We start from the raw sequence: 19,882 nt of genomic DNA, 5'->3' as shown, positions 1-19,882 counted from the left end.
ATGACAATGGAACAAAGAAAGTTCGTCGCGATTCAATTCTACATTTTCTAGCGACTTGTCTCCATGTTACTAACGTGGCTACGGCTATTGTACAGACGTTCCCCTGAGGGTCTGGCTGCTGGTTTCCGATGCATCAGTGATAAATTACGGTATCCCTCAAACCCTCGTAATGGCAATGGAACAAAGAAATTTCGACCCGAATCAAACCTACAGTCCCTAGGCGACAAGTCTCGAAGTTACTACCGTGACTATTGCTATTGTACAGACGTTCCCCTGAGGGTCAGGCTGCAGGTTTCAGAAGCACCAGTGACAATTTACTATATCCCTCAAACCCTCGTAATGACAATGGAACAAAGAAAGTTCGACGCGACTCAAAGCTACAGTCCCTAGGCGACTTGTCTCCAAGTTACTAATGTGGCTATTGCTATTGTACAGACGTCCCCTTGAGGGTCAGGCTGCAGGTTTCGGAGGCGCCAGTGACAATTTACTGTATCCCTCACACCCTCGTAGTGACAATGGAACAAAGAAATTTCGTCGCGATTCAATTCTACAGCCTCTAACGACTTGTCTAAAAGTGACTAACGTGGCTATGACTTCTGTACAGACGTTCCCCTGAGAGTCAGGCTGCAGGTTTGAGATGCACCAGTGACAATTTACTGTATCCCTCAAACCCTCGCAATGGCAATGGAACAAAGAAAGTTCGACGCGATTCAAATCTACAGTCCCTAGGTGACTTGTCTCCAAGTTACTAACGTGGCTATTGCTATTGTACAGACGTTCCCCTGAGGGTCAGGCTGCAGGTTTCGGTTGCATCAGTGACATTTTACTGTATCCGTCAAACCCTCGTAATGACTGTTGAACAAAGAAATCGCGTTTCGATTTAAATCTATAGTCTCTAGCGACTTGTCTCCAAGTGACTAACGTGGCTATGACTATTGTACAGACGTTCCCCTGAGAGTCAGCCTGCAGGTTTCCGATGCACCAGTGACAATTTCCTGTATCCCTAAAACCCCCTAATGGCAATGGATCAAAGAATGTTCGTCGCGATTCAAAACTACAGTCCCTAGGCGACTTGTCTCCAAGTGACTAACGTGGTTACGGCTATTGTACAGACGTTCCACTGAGAGTCAGGCTGCAGTTTCCGATGCACCTGTGACAATTTACTGTTTCATTCAAACCCTCGTAATGGCAATGGAACAAAGAAAGTTCGTCGCAGTTCAATTCTACAGTTTCCAGCGACTTGTCTCCAAGTTGCTAACGTGGCTACGGCTATTGTTCAGACGTTCCCCTGAGGGTCAGGCTGCAGGTTTCGGATGCACCTATGACAGTTTACTGTATCCCTCTAACCCTCGTATTGACAATGGAACAAAGAAATTGTGTCGCGATTCAATTCTACAGTCTCTAACGACTTGCCTAAAAGTGACTAACGTGGCTATGACTATTGTACAGACGTCCCCCTGAGGGTCAGGCTGCAAGTTTCGGATGCACCAGTGACAATTTACTGTATCCCTCAAACCCTCGTATTGACAATGGAACAAAGAAATTGCGCGCGATTCAATTCTACAGCCTCTAACGACTTGTCTAAATGTGACTAACGTGGCTATGACTATTGTACCGAAGTTACCCTGAGGGTCAGGCTGCAGGTTTCCGAAGCTGCAGTGATAATTTACTGTATCCCTCAAACCCTCTAATGGCAATGGAACGAAGAAAAATCGTCGCAATTCAAATCTACAGTCCCTACGCGACTTTTATCCAAGTGACTAACGTGGCTACGGCTATTGTTGAGACGTTCCCTGAGGGTCGGAGCGCAGGTTTCGGATGCACCAATGACAGTTTACTGTATCCCTCACACCCTCGTATTAACAATAGAACAAAGAAATTGCGTCGCGATTCCATTCTACAGTCTCTAACGACTTGTCTAAAAGTGACTAACGTGGCTATGACTACTGTACAGACGATCTCCTGAGAGTCAGGCTGCAGGTTTCCGATGCACCAGTGACAATTTTTTGTATCCCTCAAACCCTCGTATTGACAATGGAACAAAGAAATTGCGTCGCGATTCAGTTCTACGGTCTCTAACGAGTTGTCTAAAAGTGACTAACGTGACTATGACTATTGTACAGACTTTCCCCTGAGGGTCAGGCTGCAGCTTCCGCTGCAGCAGTGATAATTTACTGTATCCCGCAAATCCTCTAATGGCAATGGAACGAAGAAAGGTCGTTGCGATTCAAATCTACAGTCCCTAGGCGACTTTTCTCCCATTGACTTACGTGGTTACGGCTATTGTTCAGACGTTCCCCCAAGGGATAGGCTGCAGGTTTCGGATGCACCAGTGGCAATTTACTGTATCCCTCAAACTCTCGTATTGACAATGGAACAAAAAAATTGCGTCGCTATTCAATTCTACAGTCTCTAACGACTTGTCTAAAAGTGACTAACGTGGATATGACTATTGTACAGACGTTCCCCTGAGAGTCAGGCTGCAGGTTTCAGATGCACCAGTGACAAATTACTGTATCCCTCAAACCACCATATTGACAATGGAACAAAGAAACTGCCTCGCAATTCAATTCTGCAGTCTCTAACGACTTGTCTAAAAGTGACTTACGTGGCTATGACTATTAGACAGACGTTCCCCAGAGGGTCAGGCAGCAGGTTTCCCATGCACCAGTGATAATTTAATGTATCCCTCAAACCCTCGTAATGGCAATGGAACTAAGAAAGTTCGAGGCGATTCAAATCTACAGTCCCTAGGCGACTTGTCTCCAAGATACTAACTTGGCAATTGCTATTGTGCAGACGTCCCCTTGAGAGTCAGGCTGCAGGTTTCGGATGCGCCAGTAACAGTTTATTGTATCCCTCAAACCCTCTTAATGGCAATGGAACAAAGAAAGTTCGTCACAGTTCAATTCTACAGTTTCTAGCGACTTGTCTCCAAGTTACTAACGTGCGTACGGCTATTGTTCAGTCGTTCCCCAAATTGACAGCGTTGCAGGTTTCGCATGCACCAGTGACAATTTACTATATCCCTCAAACCCTCGTAATGAAATTGGAACAAAGAAAGTTCGTCGCGATTCAAATCTACAGTCACTAGGCGACTTGTCTCCAAGTTACTAATGGGGCTACGGCTATTGTTCAGATATTCCCCTGAGGGTCAGGCTGCAGGTGTCGGAGTCACCAGTGACAATTTACTGTATCCCTCAAACCCTCTAATGCCAATGGAACGAAGAAAAATCGTCGCGATTCAAATCTACAGTCCCTAGGCGACTTTTCTCTATGTGACTAACGTGGCTACAGCTATTGTTCAGACGTTCCCCAGAGGGTCAGGCTGCAGGTTTCGGAGTCACCAGTGACAATTTACTGTATCCCTCGAACCCTCGTATTGATAATGGAACAAAGAAATTGCGTAGCGAGCCAATTCTACAGTCTCTAACGACTTGTCTAAAAGTGAGTAACGAGGCTATTACTATTGTACAGATGTTCCCCTGAGAGTCAGGCTGCAGGTTTCCGATGCACCAGTGACAATTTACTATATCCCTCAAACCCTCGAATTGACAATTGAACAAAGAAATTGCGTCGGGAGTCAATTCTACAGTCTCTAACGACTTGTCTATAAGAGACTAACGTGGCTATGACTATAGTACAGACGTTCCCCTGAGGGTCAGGCTGCAGGTTTTCGATGTACCAGTGATAATTTACTTTATCCCTCAAACCCTCTAATGTCAATGGAACGAAGAAAAATCGTTGCGATTCAAATCTACAGTCCCTAGGCGACTTTTCTCTAAGTGACCAACGTGGCTACACCTATTGTTCAGACGTTCCCCAGAGGGTCAGGCTGAAGGTTTCGGAATCACCAGTGACAATTTACTGTATCCCTCAAACCCTCGTATTGACAATGGAACAAAGAAATTGCGTCGCGAGTCAATTTTACAGTCTCTAACGACTTGTCTAAAAGTGACTAAGTCGGCTATGACTATTGTACAGACGTTCCCCTAAGAGTCAGGCTGCAGGTTTTCCGATGCACCAGTGACAATTTACTATGTCCCTGAAACCCTCGTCTTGACAATGGAACATAGAAATTACGTCCCCTTTCGATTCTACAGTCTCTAACGACTAGTCTAAAACTGACTAATGTGGCTATGACTATTGTACAGACATTCCCCTGAGAGTCAGGCTGCAGGTTTCGGATGCGCCAGTGACAAATTTACTTTATCCCTCAAACCCTCTAATGGCAATGAAACGAAGGAAAATCGACGCGATTCAAATCTACAGTCTCTAGGCGACTTTTCTCCAAGTGACTAACGTGGCTACGGTTATTGTTCAGACGTTCCCCTGAGGGTCAGGCTGCAGGTTTCGGATGCACCAGTGACAATTTGCTGTATCCCTCAAACCCTTGTATTGAGAATGGAACAAAGTAATTGTGTCGCAATTCAATTCTACAGTTTCTAACGACTTGTCTAAAAGTGATTAACGTGGCTATGACTATTGTGCAGACGATCCCCTGAGGGTCAGGCTGCAGATTTCGGATGCACCAGTGACAATTTACTGTATCCCTCAAACCTTCGTATTAACAATGGAACAAAGAAATTGCGTCGCGATTCAATCCTACAGTCTCTAACGACTTGTCGAAAAGTCACTAACGTGGCTATGACCATTGTACAGACGTCCCCTGAGGGTCAGTCTGCAGGTGTCCGATGCACCAGTGATAATTTACTGTATCCCACAAACCTTCTAATGGCAATGGAACGAAGAAAAATCGTCGCAAATCAAATCTACAGTCCCTAGGCGACTTTTCTCCAAGTGACTAACGTGGCTACGGCTATTGTTCAGACGTTCCCCTGAGGGTCAGAGCGCAGGTTTCGGATGCACCAATGACAATTTACTGTATCCCTCAAACACTCGTATTGATAATAGAACAAAGAAATTGCGTTGCGAATCAATTCTACAGTCTCTAACGACTTGTCTAAAAGTGACTAACGTGACTATGACTATTGTACAGACTTTCCCCTGAGGGTCAGGCTGCAGGATTCCGATGCACCAGTGACAATTTACTGTATCCCTCAAACCCCCTAATGGCAATGGAACGAAGAAAAATCGACGCAATTCAAATCTACAGTCCCTAGGCGGTTCTTCTCCAAGTGACTAACGTGGCTACAGCTATTGTTCAGACGTTCCCCAGAGGGTCAGGCTGCAGGTTTCGGAAGCACCAGCGACAATTTACAGGATCCCTCAAACCCTCGCATTGACAATGGAACAAAGAAATTGCGTCGCGATTCAATTGTACAGTCTGTAACGTCTTGTCTAAAAGTGACTAATGTGGCTATGACAATTGCAATGACATTCCCCTGAGAGTAAGGCTGCAGGTTTCCGATGCACCAGTGACAATTTACTGCATCCCTTAAACCCTCGTATTGACAATAAAACAAAGAAATTGCGTCGGGAGTTAATTCTACAGTCTCTAACGACTTGTCTAAAAGAGACTAACGTGGCTATAACTATTTTTACAGACGTTCCCCTGAGGGTCAGGCTGCAGGTTTCCGATGCACCAGTGATAGTTTACTGTATCCCTCAAACCTTCTAATGGCAATGGAACGAAAAAAATTGTCGCGATTCAAATCTACAGTCGCTAGGCGACTTTTCTCCAAGTGACTAACGTGGCTACAGCTATTGTTCAGACGCTCCTCTGAGGGTCAGGCTGCAGGTTTCGGAAGCACCAGTGACAATTTACTGGATCCCTCAAATGCTCGCAATGACAATGCAACATAGAAATTGCGTCGCAATTCAATTCTACAGTGTCTAACGACTAATCTAAAAGTGACTAACGTGGCTATGACTATTGTACAGGCGTTCTCCTGAGAGTCAGGCTGCAGGTTTCCGATGCACCAGTGACAATTTACTGTATCCCTCAAACCCTCGTATTGACAATGGAACAAAGAAATTGCGTCAAGACTCAATTCTACAGTCCCTAGGCGACTTGTCTGCAAGTTACTAACGTGGCTATTGCTATTGTACAGACGTTCCCCTGAGTGTCAGGCTGCAGGTTTCTGATGCACCAATGACAATTTACTGTATCCCTCAAATTCTCGTATTGACAATGGAACAAAGAAATTGCTTTGCGAGTCATTCTACAGTGTCTAACGACTAATCTAAAAGTGACTAATGTGGCTATGACTATTGTTCAGACGTTCCCCTGAGGGTCAGGCTGCAGGTTTCGGATGCAGCAGTGACAATTTACTATATCCCTCAAACCTTCGTAATGGCAATGGAACAAAGATAGTTCGACGCGATTCAGATCTACAGTTCCCAAGCGACTTGTCTCCAAGTTATTAACGTGGCTATTGCTATTGTACAGACGTTCTTCTGAGGGTCAGGCTGCAGGTTTCGGATGCACCAGTGAGAATTTACTATATTCCTCAAACCCTCGTAATGGCAATCGAACAAAGAAATTGCGTCGCGAATCAATTCTACAGTCTCTAACGACTTGTCTAAAAGTGACTAACGTGGCTATGACTATTGTACAGACGTTCCCCTGAGAGTAAGGCTGCAGGTTTCCGATGCATCAGTGACAATTTACTGTATCCCTCAAACTCTCGTTTTGACAATGGAACAATGAAATTGCATCGCGAGTCGATTCTACAGTCTCTAACGACTTGTCTAAAAGAGACGAACGTGGCTATGACTATTGTACAGACGATCCCCTGAGGGTCAGGCTGCAGGTGTCCGATGCGCCAGTGATAATTTATTGTATCCCTCAAACCCTCTAATGACAATGGAACGAAGAAAAATCGTCGCGATTCAAATCTACAGTCTCCACGGGACATTTCTCCAAGTGACTAACGTGGCTACAGTTATTGTTCAGACGTTCCCCTGAGGGTCAGGCGGCAGGTTTCGGATGCACCAGTGATAATTTACTATATACCTCAAACCCTCGTAATGGCAATGGAACAAAGATAGTTCGACGCGATTCAATTCTACAGTCCCTAGGCGTCTTGTCTCCAAGTTACTAACGTGGCTATTGCTATTGTACTGACGTTCCCCTGAGGGTCAGGCTGCAGGATTCGGATGAACCAGTGACAATTTAGTATATCCCTCAAACCCTCGTATTGACATTGGAACAAAGAAATTACATCGCGGTTCAATTCTACAGTCTCTAACGACTGATCTAAAAGTGACTATCGTGGATATGACTATTGTACTGACGTTCTCCTGAGAATCAGGCTGCAGGTTTCCGACGCACCAGTGACAATTTATTGTAACCCTCGAACCCTCATATTGACAATGGAATAAAGAAATTGCGTCGCGAGTCAATTCTACAGTCTGTAACGACTTGTCTAAAAGTGCTAATGTGGCCATGACTATTGTACAGACATTCCCCTGAAGGTCAGGCTGCAGGTTTCCGATGCACCAATGATAATTTACTGTGTCCCTCAAACACTCTAATGGCAATGGAACGAAAAATATCGTCGCGATTCAAAGCTACAGTCGCTAGGCGACTTTTCTCTAAGTGACTAACGTGGCTACGGCTATTGTTCAGACGTTCCCCTGAGGGTCAGGCTGCAGGTTTCGGTTGCACCAGTGACAATTTACTGGATCCCGCAAACCCTCATATTGACAATGGAACTAAGAAATTGCGTCGCGATTCAATTCTACAGTCTCTAACGACTAATCTAAAAGTGACTAACGTGGCTATGACTATTGTACAGACGTTCCCCTGAGAGTCAGGCTGCAGGTTTTCGATGCACCAGTGACAGTTTACTGTATCCCTCAAACCCTCGTATTGAAAATGGAACAAAGAAATTGTGTCGCGATTCAATTCTACAGTCTCTTTCGACTTGTCTAAAAGTGACTAACGTGGCTATGACAATTGCACAGACGTTCCCCTGAGGGTCAGGCTGCAGGTTTCCAATGCACCTGTCATAATTTATGTATTCTTCAAGCCCTGTAATGGCAATGGAACGAAGAAAAATCGTCGCGATTCAAATCTACAGCCCCCAGGCGACTTTTCTCCATGTGACTAACGTAGCTACAGCTATTGTTCAGACGTTCCCCTGAGGGTCAGGCTGCAGGTTTCGGAAGCACCAGTGACAATTTAGTGGATCCCTCAAACCCTCATATTGACAATGGAACAATGAAATTGCGTGGCGATTCAATTCTACAGTCTCTAACAACTAATCGATAAGTAACTATCGTGGCTATGACTATTAAACAGACGTTCTCCTGAGAATCAGGCTGCAGGTTTCCGACGCACCAGTGACAATTTACTGGATCCCTCAAACACTCGTATTGACAATGGAACAAAGAAATTGCATCGCGATTCAATTCTACAGTCTCTAACGACTAATCTAAAAGTGACTAACGCGGCTATGACTATTGTACAGACATGCTCCTGACAGTCAGGCTGCAGGTTTCCGACGCACCAGTGACAATTTATTGTATCCCTCAAACCCTCATATTGACAATGGAACAATGAAATTGCGTGGCGAGTCAATTCTACGGTCTCTAACAACTTGTCTAAAAGTGCTAACGTGGCTATGACTATTGTACAGACTTTCTCCTGAGAGTCAGGCTGCAGGTTTCTTATGCACCAGAGACAATTTACTGTATCCCTCAAACCCTTGTATTGACAATGGAACAAAGAAATTGGGTCGCGATTCAATTCTACAGTCTCTAACGTCTTGTCCAAAAGTGACAGCCGTGGCTATGACTATTGTACAGACGTTCCCCTGAGAGTCAGGCTGCAGGTTTCCGATGCACCAGTGACAACTTACTGTATCCCTCAAACCCTCGTATTGACAATGGAACAAAGAAATTGGGTCGCGATTCAATTCTACAGTCTCTAACGTCTTGTCCAAAAGTGACATCCATGGCTATACCTATTGTACAGACGTTCCCCTGAGGGTCAGGCTGCAGGTTTCCGATGCACCAGTGATAATTTACTGTATCCCTGAAAGCCTCTAATGGCAATGGAACGAAGAAAAATGAGCGCGATTCAAATCTACAGTCCCTAGGCGACTATTCTCGAAGTGACTAACGCGGCTACGGCTATTCTTCAGACGTTCCCCTGAGGGTCAGGCTGCAGGTTTCGAATGCATCTGTGACAATTTACTGTATCCCTCAAACCCTCGTATTGACAATGGAACAAAGAAATTGCGTCGCGATTCAATTCTAGTCTCTAACGTCTTGTCCAAAAGTGACATCCGTGGCTATGACTATTGTACAGACGTTCCCCTGAGGGTCAGGCTGCAGGTTTCCGATGCACCAGTGATAATTTACTGTATCCCTGAAACCCTCTAATGGCAATGGAACGAAGAAAACCGATCGCGATTCAAATCTACAGTCCCTAGGCGACTATTCTCCAAGTGACTAACGTGGCTACGGCTATTGCTCAGACGTTCCCCTGAGGGTCAGGCTGCAGGTTTCGGATGCACCAGTGACAATTTACTGTATCCCTCAAACCCTCGTATTGACAATGGAACAAAGAAATTGCGTCGCGATTCAATACTACAGTCTCTAACGTCTTGTCCAAAAGTGACATCCGGGGCTATGACTATTGTACAGACGTTCCCCTGAGAGTCAGGCTGCAGGTTTCCGATGCACCAGTGACAATTTACTGTATCCCTCAAACCCTCGTATTGAGAATGGAACAAAGAAATTGCGTCGCGATTCAATTCTACAGTCTCTAACGTCTTGCCCAAAAGTGACATCCGTGGCTATGACTATTGTATAGACTTTTCCCTGAGGGTCAGGCTGCAGGTTTCCGACATACCAGTGATAATTTACTGTATCCTTGAAACCCTCTAATGGCAATGGAACGAAGAAAAATGAGCGCGATTCAAATCTACAGTCCCTAGGCGACTATTCTCCAAGTGACTAACGCGGCTACGGCTATTGCTCAAACGTTTCCCTGAGGGTCAGGCTGCAGGTTTCGGATGCACCTTTGACAATTTACTGTATCCCTCAAACCCTCGTATTGACAATGGAACAAAGAGATTGCGTCGCGATTCAATTCTACAGTCTCTAACGACTTGTCTAAAAGTGACTAACGTGGCTGGGACTACTGTACAGACGTTCCCATGAGAGTCAGGCTGCCGGTTTCCGATCCACCAGTGATAATTTACTGTATCCCTGAAACCCCCTAATGGCGATGGAACGAAGAAAAATGATCGCGATTCAAATCTACAGTCCCTAGGCGACTATTCTGCAAGTCATTAACGTGGCTACGGCTATTGCTCAGACGTTCCCCTGAGGGTCAGGCTGCAGGTTTCGGATGCACCTGTGACAATTTACTGTATCCCTCAAACCCGCCTGTTAACATGGAACAAAGAAATTGCGTCGCGATTCGATTCTAGAGTCTCTAACGACTTGTCTAAAAGAGACTAACGTGGCTATGACTACTGTACAGACGTTCCCCTGACGGTCAGGCTGCAGGTTTCCGATGCACCAGTGATAATTTACTGTATGCCTGAAACCCTCTAATGGCAATGGAACGAAGAAAAATGATCGCGATTCAAATCTACATTCCCTAGGCGACTATTCTCCAAGTGACTAACGCGGCTACGGCTATTCTTCAGACGTTCCCCTGAGGGTTAGGCTGCAGGTTTTGGATGCACCTGTGACAATTTATTGTATCCCTCAATCCCTCGTATTGACAATGGAACAAAGAAATTGCGTCGCGATTCAATTCTACAGTCTCTAACGTCTTGTCCAAAAGTGTCATCCGTGGCTATGACTATTGTACAGACGTTCCCTTGAGAGTCAGGCTGCAGGTTTCCGATGCACCAGTGATAATTTACTGTATCCCTGAAACCCTCTAATGGCAATGGAACGAAGGAAAATGATCGCGATTCAAATCTACAGTCCCAAGGCGACTATTCTCCAAGTGACTAAAGCGGCTACGGCTATTCTTCAGACGTTCCCCTGAGGGTCAGGCTGCAGGTTTCGGATGCACCTGTGACAATTTACTGTATCCCTCAAACCCTCGTATTGACAATGGAACAAAGAAATTGCGTCGCGATTCAATTTTACAATCTCTAACGTCTTGTCCAAAAGTGACATCCGTGGCTATGACTATTGTACAGACGTTCCCCTGAGGGTCAGGCTGCAGGTTTCCGACGCACCAATGATAATTTACTGTATCCCTGAAACCTTGTAATGGCAATGGAACGAAGAAAAATGATCGCGATTCAAATCTACAGTCCCTAGGCGACTATTCTCCAAGTGACTAACGCGGCTACGGCTATTGTTCAGACGTTCACCTGAGGGTCAGGCTGCGTGTTTCGGATGCACCTGTGACAATTTACTGTATCCGTCAGACCCTCGTATTGACAATGGAACAAAGAAATTGCGTCGCAATTCAATTCTACAGTCTCTAACGTCTTGTCCAAAAGTGACATCCGTGGCTATGACTATTGTACAGACGTTCCCCTGAGGGTCAGGCTGCAGGATTCCGAAGCACCAGTGATAATTTACTGTATCCCTTAAACCCTCTAATGGCAATGGAACGAAGAAAAATCGTCGCGATTCAAATCTACAGTCCCTAGCCGACTTTTCTCTAAGTGACTAACGTGGCTACGGCTATTGTTCAGACGTTCCCCAGAGGTTCAGGCTGCAGGTTTCGGATGCACCAGTGACAATTTACTGTATCCCTCAAACCCTCGTATTGACAATGGAACAAAGAAATTGTGTCGCGATTCAATTCTACAGTCTCTGACGACTTGTCTAAAAGTGACTAAGGTGGCTATGACTATTGTACATTCATTCTCTTGAGAGTCAGGCTGCAGGTTTCCGTCGCACCAGTGACAAATTATTGTAACCCTCAAACCCTCATATTGACAATGGAATAAAGAAATTGCGTCGCGAGTCGATTCTACAGTCTCTAACGACTTGTCTAAAAGTGCTAACGTGGCTATGACTATTGTACAGACGTTCCCCTGAGGGTCAGGCTGCAGGTTTGCGATGCACCAATGATAATTTACTGTATCCCTCAAACACTCTAATGGCAATGGAACGAAGAAAAATCGTCGCGATTCAAATCTACAGTCCCTAGGCGATTTTTCTCCAAGTGACTAACATGGCCACATCTATTGTTCAGACGTTCCCCTGAGGGTCAGGATGGAGGTCTCGGATGCACCAGTCACAATTTATTGTAACCCTCAAACCCTCGTATTGACAATGGAACAAAGAAATTGCGTCGCGATTCAATTCTACAATCTCTAACGGCTAATCTAAAAGTGCCTAACGTGGGTATGACTATTGTACAGAGGTTCCCCTGAGGGTCAGGCTGCAGGTCTCAGATGCACCAGTGACTATTAACTGGATCCGACAAACACTCGTATTGACAATGGAACAAAGAAATTGCGTCGCAAGTCAATTCTACAGTCTGTATCGACTTGTCTAAAAGTGACTAACGTGGCTGTGGCTACCGTACAGGCGTTCCCCTGAGGGTCAGGTTGCAGGTTTCCGATGCATCAGTGATAATTTACTGTATCCCTCAAACCCTCTAATGGCAATGGAATGAAGAAAAATCGTCGCGATTCAAATCTACAGTCCCTAGGCGACTTTTCTCCAAGCGACTAATGTGGCTTCAGCTACTCCTCAGACATTCCCCTGAGGGTCAGACTGCAGGTTTCGGATGCACCAGTTACAATTTACTGTATCCCTCAAACCCTCGTATTGACAATGGAACAAAGAAATTGCGTCGCGATTCAATTCTACAGTCTCTAACGACTTGTCTAAAAGTGACTAACGTGGCTATGACTATTGTACAGACGTTTTTCTGAGTGTCAGGCTGCAGGTTTCCGATGCACCAGTGATAATTTACTGTATCCCTCAAACCCACTAATGGCAGTGAAACGAAGAAAAATCTTCGCGATACAAAACTACAGTCCCTAGGCGACTTTTCTCCAAGTGACTAACGTGGCTACAGCTATTGTTCAGTTGTTCCCCTGAGGGTCAGGCTGCAGGTTTCGGAAGCACCAGTGAAAATTTACTGGATCCCTCAACCCCGCGCATTGACAATGGAAAAAAGAAATTGCGTCGCGATTCAATTCTACAATCTCTAACGGCTAATCTAAAAGTGACTAACGTGGGTATCACTATTGTACAGACGTTCTCCTGAGAGTCAGGCTGCGGGTTTCCGATGCACCAGTGACAATTTATTGTATCCCTGACACCCTCGTATTGACAATGGAACAAAGAAACTGTTCGCGACTCAATTCTACAGTCTCTAACGACTACTCTAGAAGTGACTAACATGGCTATGCCTTTTGTACAGACGTTCTCCTGAGAGTCAGGCTGCAGGTTTCCGAAGCACCTGTGACAATTTACTGTATCCCTCAGACCCTCGTATTGACAATTTAACTAAGAGATTGCGTCGAGATTCAATTCTACAGTCCCTAACGACTTGTCTAAAAGTGACTAACGTGGCTATGACTATTGTACAGACATTCCCCTGAGAGTCAGGCTGCAGGTTTCGGATCCACCAGTGACAATTTACTGTATCCCTCAAACCCTCGTATTGACAATGGAACAAAGAAATTGGGTCGCGATTCATTTCTACAGTCTCTAACGACTTGTCTAAAAGTGACATCGTGGCTATGGTTATTGTACAGACGTTCCCCTGATGGTCAGGCTGCAGGTTTCCGATGCACCAGTGATAATTTGCTGTATCCCTCAAACACTCGTATTGACAATGGAAGAAAGAAATTGCGTCGCGGTCAATTCAACAGTGTCTAACGACTAGTCTAAAAGTTACTAACGTGGCTATGACTATTGAACAGACATTCTCCTGAGAGTCAGGTTGCAGGTTTCCGATGCACCAGTGATAATTTACTGTATCCCTCAAACCCTTGTATTGACAATGGAACAAAGAAATTGCTTCGCGATTCAATTCTACAGTCTCTAACGACATGTCTAAAAGTGACTAACGTGGCTATGACTATAGTACAGACGTTCCCCTGAGGGTCAGGCTGCAGGATTGCGATGCACCAGTGATAATTTACTGTATCCCTCAAACACTCTAATAGCAATAGAACGAAGAAAAATTGTCGCGATCCAAATCTTCAGTCCCTAGGCGGCTTTTATCCAAGTGACTAACGTGCCACCAGCTATTGTTCAGACGAAACCCTGTGGGTCACACTGCAGGTTTCGGATGCACAAGTGAAAATTTACTGTATCCCTCAAACCCTCGTATTGACAATGGAAGAAAGAAATTGCGTCGCGATTCAATTCTACAGTGTCTAACGACTAGTCTAAATGTGACTAACGTGGCTATGACTATTGAACAGACGTTCTCCTGAGAGTCAGGCTGCAAGTTTCCGATTCACCAGTGACAATTTACTGTATCCCTCAAACCCTCGTATTGACAATGGAACAAAGAAATTGCGTCGCGATTCCATACTACAGTCTCTATCGACTTGTCTAAAAGTGACTAACGTAACTATGATTATTGTACAGACGTTCCCCTGAGGGTCAGGCTGCAGGTTTCTGAAGCACCAGTGATTATTTACTGTATCCCTCAAACCCTCTAATGGCAATGGAATGAAGAAAAATCGTCGCGATTCAAATCTACAGTCTCTAGGCGACTTTTCTCCAAGTGACTAACGTGGCTACAATTATTGTTCATACGTTCCCCTGAGGGTCAGGCTGCACATTTCGGATGCTCCAGTGACAATTTACTGTATCCCTGAAACCCTCGTATTGACAATGGAACAAAGAAATTCCGTCACGATTCTATTCTACAGTCTCTAACGACTTGTCTAAAAGTGACTAACGTGGCTATGACTATTGTAAAGACGTTCTCCTGAGAGAAAGGCTGCAGGTTTCCGATGCACCAGTGACAATTTACTGTATCCCTCAATCCCTCATATTGACAATGGAACAAAGAGACTGCGTCGCGATTCAATTCTGCAGTCTCTTTGGACTTGTCTCAAAGTGACTAACGTGGCAATGACTATTGTACAGACGTTCCCCTGAGGGTCAGGCTGCATGTTTCGGATGCACCAGTTACAATTTACTGTATCCCTCAAACCCTCGTAATGACAATGGAATAATGAAATTGCGTCGCGATTCAATTCTACAGTTTCTAGCGATTTGTCTCCAAGCTACTAACGTGGCAATGGCTATTGTTCGGACGTTCCCCTGAGAGTAAGGCTGCAGGTTTCCGATCCACCAGTGACAATTTACTGTATCCCTCAAACCCTCGTAATGACAATGGAATAATGAAATTGCGTCGCGATTCAATTCTACAGTTTCTAGCGATTTGTCTCCAAGCTACTAACGTGGCAATGGCTATTGTTTAGACGTTCCCCTGAGAGTCAGGCTGCAGGTTTCCGATATACCAGTGACAATTTACTGTATCCCTCAAACCCTCGTAATGACAATGGAACAAAGAAAGTTCGTCGCGATTCAAATCTACAGTCCCTAGGCAACTTTTCTCCAACTGACTAACGTGGCTACGGCTTTTGTTCAGACGTTCCCCTGAGGGTCAGGCTGCAGGTTTCGGATGCACCAGTGACAATTTACTGTATCCCTGAAAACCCTCGTAATGACAATGGAACAAAGAAATTGCGTCGTGATTCAATACTACAGTCTCTAACGACTTGTCTAAATGTGACTAACGTGGGTATGACTATTGTACTGACGTTCCCCTGAGAGTCAGGCTGCAGGTTTCCGATGCACCAGTGACAATTTACTGTATCCCTCAAACCCTCTAATGGCAATGGAACGAAGAAAAATCGTCGCGATTCAAATCTAGTCTCCCTAGGCGACGTTTCTCAAAGTGACTAACGTGGCTACCGCTATTGTTCAGATGTTCCCCTGATGGTCAGGCTGCAGGTTTCGGATGCACCAATGACAATTTACTGTATCCCTCAAACACTCGTAATGACAATAGAACTAAGAAATTGCGTCGCGATTCAATTCTACAGTCTCTAACGACTTTTCTCCAAGTGACTAACGTGGCTATGTCTATTGTACAGACGTTCAACTGAGAGTCAGGCTGCAGGTGTCCGATGCACCTGTAACAATTTACTGTATTCCTCAAACTCTCTAATGGCAATGGAAGGAAGAAAATTCGTTGCGATTCAAATCTACAGTCCCTAGGCGAATTTTCCCCAAGTGACTAACGTGACTATCGCTATTGTTCAGACGTTTCCCTGAGGGTCAGGCTGCAGGTTTCCGATACACCAGTGACAAATTACAGCATTCCTCAAACCCTTGTATTGACAATGGAACAAAGAAATTGCGTCGCGATTCAATTCTACAGTCTCTAGCGACTTGTATAAAGGTGACTAACGTGGCTATGACTATTGTACAGACGTTCCCCTAAGGGTCAGGCTGCAGATTTCGGATGCACCAATGACAATTTACTGTATCCCTCAAACACTCGTAATGACAATAGAACAAAGAAATTGCGTCGCGATTCAATTCTACAGTGTCTAACGACTTTTCTCCAAGTGACTAACGTGGCTATGACTATTGTACAGACGTTCAACTGAGAGTCAGGCTGCAGGTGTCCGATGCACCAGTAACAATTTACTGTATCACTCAAACCTTCCTAATGACAATGGAACAAGGAAAGTTCGTCGCGATTAAAACCTACAGTCCCTAGCCGACTTCTCTCCAAGTGACTAACTTGGCTATTGCTATTGCACAGACGTTCCCCTGAGGGTCAGGCTGCAGGTTTCCGATCCACCAGCGACAATTTACTGTATCCCTCAAACCCCCTAATGGCAATGGAACGAAGAAAAATCGTTGCGATTCAAATCTACAGTCCCTAGGCGACTTTTCTCCCACTGACTAACGTGGATACGGCTATTGTACAGACGTTCCCCTGAGGGTCAGGCTGCAGGGTTCGGATGCACCAGTGACAATTTACTGTATCCCTCAAACCCTCGTAATGACAATGGAACAAAGAAATTGTGTCGCGATTCAATTCTACAGTCTCTAACGACTTGTCTAAAAGTGACTAACGTGGCTATGACTATTGTACAGACGTTCCCCTGAGAGTCAGGCTGCAGGTTCCCGATGCACCAGTGAAAATTCACTGTATCCCTCAAACCCTCTAGTGGCAATGGAACGAAGAAAAATCGTCGCGATTCAAATCTACAGTCCCTAGGCGACGTTTCTGAAAGTGACTAACGTGGCTACGGCTATTGTTCAGATGTTCCCCTGAGAGTCAGTCTGCAGGTTTCGGATACACCAGTGACAATTTACTGTATCCCTCAAACCCTCGTATTGACAATGGAACAAAGAAATTCCGTCGCGATTCAATCTACAGTCTCTAACGACTTGTCTAAGAGTGACTAACGTGGCTATGACTATTGTACAGACGTTCCCCTGGGGGTCAGGCTCCAGGTTTCCGATCCACCAGTGATAATTTTCTGTATCCCGCAAACCCTCTAATGGCAATGGAACGAAGAGAAATCGTCCCGATTCAAATCTACAGTCCCTAGGCGACTTGGCTCCAAGTGACAAACGTGACTATTGTTATTGTACAGACGTTCCCCTGAGGGTGAGGTTGCATGTTTCGGATGCACCAGTTACAAATTACTGTATCCCACAAACCCTCGTAATGACAATGGAACAAAGAATTTGCATCGCGATTCAATTCTACAGTTTTTAGCGATTTGTCTCCAAGCTACTAACGTGGCAGTGGCTATTGTTCAGACGTTCCCCTGAGAGTCAGGCTGCAGGTTTCCGATCCACCAGTGACAATTTACTGTATCCCTCAAACCCTCGTAATGACGATGGAACAAAGAAAGTTCGTCGCGATTCAAATCTACAGACCCTAGGCAACTTCTCTCCAAGTGACTAACGTGGCTATTACTATTGTACAGCCGTTCCCCTGAGAGTCAGACTGCGGGTTTCCGATCCACCAGTGACAATTTACTGTATCCCTCAAACCCTGTAATGGCAATGGAACGAAGAAAAATCGTCGCGATTCAAATCTACAGTCCCTAGGCGACTTTTCTCCAACTGACTAACGTGGCTACGGCTTTTGTTCAGACGTTCCCCTGAGGGTAGGGCTGCAGGTTTCGGATGCACCAGTGACAATTTACTGTATCCCTCAAACCCTCGTAATGACAATGGAACAAAAAATTGCGTCGCGATTCAATTCTACAGTCCCTAACGACTTGTCTAAAAGTGACTAACGTGGCTATGACTATTGTACAGACGTTCCTCTGAGAGTCAGGCTGCAGGTTTCCGAGCCACCAGTAACAATGTACTGTATCCCTCAGACCCTCTAATGGCAATGGAACGAAGAAAAATTGTCGCGATTCAAATCTACTCTCCCTAAGCGACGTTTCTCAAAGTGACTAACGTGGCTACGGCTATTGTTCAGATGTTCCCCTGATGGTCAGGCTGCAGGTTTCGGATGCACCGATGAAAATTTACTGTTTCCCTCAAACACTCGTAATGACAATAGAACAAAGAAATTGCGTCGCGATTCAATTCTACAGTCTCTAACGACTTTTCGCCAAGTGACTAACGTGGCTATGACTATTGTACAAACGTTCAACTGAGAGTCAGGCTGCAGGTGTCCCATGCACCAGTAACAATTTACTGTATCCCTCAAACTCTCCTAATGACAATGGAACAAAGAAAGTTCGTCGCGATTCAAATCTACAGTCCCTAGGCGACTTCTCTCCAAGTGACTAACTTGGCTATTGCTATTGTACAGACGCTCCCCTGAGGGTCAGGCTGCAGGTTTCCCATCCACCAGCGACAATTTACTGTATCCCTCAAACCCTCTAATGGCAATGGAACGAAGAAAAATCGTCGCGATTCAAATCTACAGTCCCTAGGCGACTTTTCTCCAAGTTAATAACCTGGCTACAGCTATTGTTCAGACGATCCCCTGAGGGTCAGGCTGCAGGTTTCGGATGCACCAGTGACAATTTACTGTATCCCTCAAACCCTCGTAATGACGATGGAACAAAGAAAGTTCGTCGCGATTCAAATCTACAGACCCTAGGCAACTTCTCTCCAAGTGACTAACGTGGCTATTACTATTGTACAGCCGTTCCCCTGAGAGTCAGACTGCAGGTTTCCGATCCACCAGTGACAATTTACTGTATCCCTCAAACCCTCTAATGGCAATGGAACGAAGAAAAATCGTCGCGATTCAAATCTACAGTCCCTAGGCGACTTTCCTCCAACTGACTAACGTGGCTACGGCTTTTGTTCAGACGTTCCCCTGAGGGTCAGGCTGCAGGTTTCGGATGCACCAGTGACAATTTACTGTATCCCTCAAACCCTCGTAATGACAATGGAATAATGAAATTGCGTCGCGATTCAATTCTACAGTTTCTAGCGATTTGTCTCCAAGCTACTAACGTGGCAATGGCTATTGTTCAGACGTTCACCTGAGAGTCAGGCTGCAAGTTTCCGATTCACCAGTGACAATTTACTGTATCCCTCAAACCCTCGTATTGACAATGGAACAAAGAAATTGCGTCGCGATTCAATACTACAGTCTCTATCGACTTGTCTAAAAGTGACTAACGTAACTATGAATATTGCACAGACGTTCCCCTGAGGGTCAGGCTGCAGGTTTCGGATGCACCAGTGACAATTTACTGTATCCCTGAAACCCTCGTATTGACAATGGAACAAAGAAATTCCGTCACGATTCAATTCTACAGTCTCTAACGACTTGTCTAAAAGTGACTAACGTGGCTATGACTATTGTAAAGACGTTCTCCTGAGAGACAGGCTGCAGGTTTCCGATGCACCAGTGACAATTTACTGTATCCCTCAAACCCTCATATTGACAATGGAACAAAGAGACTGCGTCGCGATTCAATTCTGCAGTCTCTTTGGACTTGTCTCAAAGTGACTAACGTGGCAATGACTATTGTACAGACGTTCCCCTGAGGGT

This window comes from Schistocerca serialis, chromosome 7 (genome assembly GCF_023864345.2).
Source record: "Schistocerca serialis cubense isolate TAMUIC-IGC-003099 chromosome 7, iqSchSeri2.2, whole genome shotgun sequence".
Lineage (NCBI taxonomy): Eukaryota > Metazoa > Arthropoda > Insecta > Orthoptera > Acrididae > Schistocerca > Schistocerca serialis.
This window is presented reverse-complemented; position numbering follows the sequence as displayed.